This window comes from Leopardus geoffroyi, chromosome B2, assembly GCF_018350155.1.
Source record: "Leopardus geoffroyi isolate Oge1 chromosome B2, O.geoffroyi_Oge1_pat1.0, whole genome shotgun sequence".
In the NCBI taxonomy this organism is placed as follows: domain Eukaryota; kingdom Metazoa; phylum Chordata; class Mammalia; order Carnivora; family Felidae; genus Leopardus; species Leopardus geoffroyi.
The window spans coordinates 45678236-45682508 of record NC_059332.1 but is presented as its reverse complement, the minus strand read 5'-3'; positions in this window follow the sequence as shown (position 1 = coordinate 45682508).

Below are 4273 nucleotides of genomic sequence, written 5' to 3'. Positions count from 1 at the left end.
GCTCTCTTCAAGCGACCAGGAGCCTGAAAAGCAAATCAGTAGAAATGGCAACAGACCCGAATAAGCCACTTGAACCATCCCATAACCTGTTTTACAATGCAAAGCAAGTTCCCGGGGTCAGACTTGATTCCCCAACTAATAACCAGTGAGTATTTTAGTACTTTTCTTCAATGACCCAGATATGTCAGTATTCAACTATTCAGTGTGCAGATAGATTATTCAAGCCTGCATTATCTTACTTCTTTATCATTGCTACTCTCTTGTCACTTCACTTCACCCCTCCCTTGGGTGAATAAGACATTGAAGACCAAGCTCCATCCATTTTACTGTTTCTTAGCAATTTTTATAAAGGTCTGAGCTAAGAGAAGATATTATAGGAAGTATACATTTTATATACTATATATATATATATATATATATATATATATATATGGGAAGAGAGGGAAAACATTCCATCAATATTTAAAATATATCATAGGGGTGCCTGGATGGCTCAATCGGTTAACTGGGTGACTCTTGATTTTGGCTCAGGTCATGATCTCACAGTTTGTGAGAAATCGGGCTTTGTGCTCACATTGTGGAGCCTGTTTGGGATTTTCTCTCTCTGCCTTTCTCTCTGCCCCTCCCATGTGCATGTGCTCTCTCTCTCTCTCAAAATAAATAAACATTTTTAAATACATATTTTATAAATATATAAAATGTTTTTTTAATTTGACAGATTATGATATATTTTTAATTATCCAAATTGCCCAAAAGAGCATCTCTATCAGTTATATGTTCAGCGGACTTTGGCACTTTTCTAAAAGAAGAAATAGAATCATTAGTTATTAGAGCATTGAATACAAAAGAACGTAGACTCTTTACTAAGTGAAGTTAACAACTAGAAGATTTTAAAGGATATATTGACATTCTTAGAGAGGAGTGCAATCCTGGTTGTAACTCACAAGGCTCATGCACAGGAAGATTTGGGGTTCAAGTTTCCTAAAGCAGAAAGCAATTTCATTATTCCATCACCCCTTCAAATCCATTTCCTAAATTATCTTATTCTTGCTCCAGGATGAGCTCTTGAGCGATGAGAAACTCCTGAAACACACAGGCCCTAGTGTTTCTACTGAATTTTGATTTTAAAAGCCTTACAGAAAGTCTTTGATGGGCCCTGTAAAAAAATAACGTATACATTACACAATATCCCCAATGCTGGAAGTTGATTGGTGCTATGCTCCTGAGATAGAGCATCCTGCTGATATCTTAACTTCCTCTGGTATGGTTATTATTATTTGTTTGGTTGGGGGGGGGGAATACTAAGCATGGATGTTTCTACCACTTTTGAACCTATGTCAAATTGAACCAATAGATGTCATTGTTCAGCCCCCACATTTGGGACAGAACCCATCGGCCTGCAAGTTGAACTTAGAGTCCTGTGCCCCACAGTTGGCGAAAGACTGATGAGCAGAGATCTGAGGATGCCATTCAACTTCTCCAAAAGACGCAGATCTAACCTTTTCCTAACTTCCAACTTAAAGCCTAAATGGGACTTCTCCACCCACCCGTGACCCTCCTGATGAACCGGAGTCTGGAGTGACTGTCTCCTACCACGCACAGTTTGAGGACAGTCACGTGGTTAGTGTTCATTCAAAATCCTTCTTGTTGGGAGCTGTAAGAACTAGAGCTTCTGGAAGGAGAAATCTCTGGCTGCCAACTTCCCGCCCCCCCACCCCCCACCATCTCAAGTCTTGCCCCACGTCCAAATTCATCTTTAGAACTCCTAATACCCTTTTGATAGTCCCTCCTTCTGGTAAATTCTCTCCTCACCACAGATTTCCCCATTCCCACTGCCTGCCCAGTCCTGTCCTCCACTTTAGATTCAGAACCATAAGATGAGGGTTTGAGTCCTGCTGTGACATCCACCCTCTGATCTGGAGCAGATTATTTCAACTCTCTGGACCACAGTCACTTCATCTATAAAATGGGTAATATCATGCTTACCCACCATTCATGCTTCTTGTAGAAACAGTATGACACTGGATATGAAAGCACACTGTACATGGGGAGTGCCATCTAGTTATTGCGGTGCTAGAACACTTAACTTTTCTGAAACATGCCTAGCCATGAGAATGCAGCTATTGAATGACAAGTTTCCTCAGGGTCTTATGCTAAATAAATGTATGCTTTGGTCACAATTGAAGTAATTATTGAACATCTATTAACCCAAGATAAGGCAGGATAAGAGATATGTATCATAGATTTAGCTAGCCTGAAGGACTATATCATTTTGGACAGAAAAAAAAAAAAAAAACAAGATGCAATTAATGATCAGAAAATAATATAAGAATATAAAACAATAGGATGCTGACTTATGTTTTTGATTTTTTTTTTTTGAGACAGAAAGAGAGAGAGAGAGAGAGAGAGAACATTAGTTGTGGAGGGGCAGAGAGACAGGGGGACAGAGGATCCAAAGCAGGCTCTGTGCTCACAGCAGAGAACCCAGTGCGGGGTTTGAACTCACAAATGGTAAGATCATGACCTGAGCCAAAGTTGGACGCTTAACCAACTGAGCCACCCTGGTGCCCCTGGAATGCTGACATACTTGGTTTTAGACAATAAGATTTTAAAACATAAGGCAAGGAAATAATTTTATAATCTGAGAAACTAACTAGATGGGCAGGTTAATGGGCAATGAGAACCACAGAGGGTTTTCTGTGCACAGAGGGCATAAGCAAGGATTTAGAGGCAAAAATGACCATAAAGTGTGTAAGGACTGGAAGACGTCTGCTTCATTGGAATAGAGTCTGTGATGGTGAGAAGTGAGAGCCACCATGGCTTGGTAAATGGGATCTTGTTCTGTAGGGCCTAAAATGCCTGGCAGAAGACTGGCTTTTGATGCATCATAGGTCAGCTTATTTCCTTCTGGACCCACTGATCAGAATTTGTATTATTCAAGTTTGACAATAAAACACTTGAGGGTAGGTGTTTCCGGTTCCTTTCAAAAACATGACTTACGTAGTTTCCTGAGGCAGAGTGAGAGAGGAAGTAGAAACCCCTAAATACATTGGTTGTTTGGGGACTCTTCACTCTTCCTCATACACCACAAGCTCATTCTCAACTCTCCCCTTTGCACATGCTGTTCCCCCTACGTGTAGCATCTGTTCCCTTTCTTCCTAGTCTACTTATATTCCAGTTGACCTTCAGGCCCCTGCCCACAGTCCACATCCTTCGAAAGGTGAATCTGCCTCCTTCGCTAACCTACTTGAAAAAAGAGCCTCTCTTCACTCCTTAAAGTTCTCTGAGCAGTCCCTCATCACGCTTAATCTACTTCATTCTTCTGGTTTACCTACCCGTGTGCAGAATAACTGTTAGCCCTAAAGGAGAAAGGCAGAGGAACCAATGCATAGAAAAAGAGCACCACTGGCAATGGGATCACTGTCATTACTCTGTGGAGGTGATGTTTCATCACTGGAGTAGGATCAAAGCAGGATGTAGCAATGTGACCATCATGAGTTTGTCTGTAGAACAACACTAACTGTACCGCTTAAAATAATGACTGCAACATATAGGCATGATTCTACTTGTTCAAAGATCTGTCTTAGGGAATTTCTTTTTCAGTACTGAATAGGACTGAGTTACGTCACTGTGTAAATCCAATAAGGCTGTCTGGGTACTTGTTTTCCCATTTTACCTCCTATGCTTGAAGACCGCCCATGACACATAGCTTCCCATTCCATCTTCCCACGTACTCAGAACCCCCATCCCCATATCTCCCGTGCCCTGGGATAGGATCCTGCAATCAAAACCGACAGTTCTCGCCCAGCTGCACATCTGAATCACCTGTACACTTATTTTTGCTTTTTGATATGTTGGTTGCTGACTGCGTTCTAGTTGTTCCTTAAGTACTGTGGTCCACGGACAACTTCCGGAGACTGTGATAGCTACAATAAGATCATGTCCAAGAGAGTCCAATAGCATACAGGGTCTACCAAATTTTGTAACCATGGAAACTTCTTTTCTGTCACAATACCGTCTTCTGGTATTGGCGTTCCGAGAGACAGCATACGCAGGGAAATGCTGCTGGAGTAAACCACATTAAAGAATCGAGAATTAAAATAACACATCTGTGACGAGATTCTCAAAGTATATGGCAGGTGGAGAAACTTAGCTTTAAATTGAAATACAGGGGCGCCTGGGTGGCTCAGTCGGTTAAGCGGCCGACTTCGGCTCAGGTCATGATCTCGCGGTACTTGAGTTCGAACCCCGCGTCGGGCTCTGTGCTGACGGC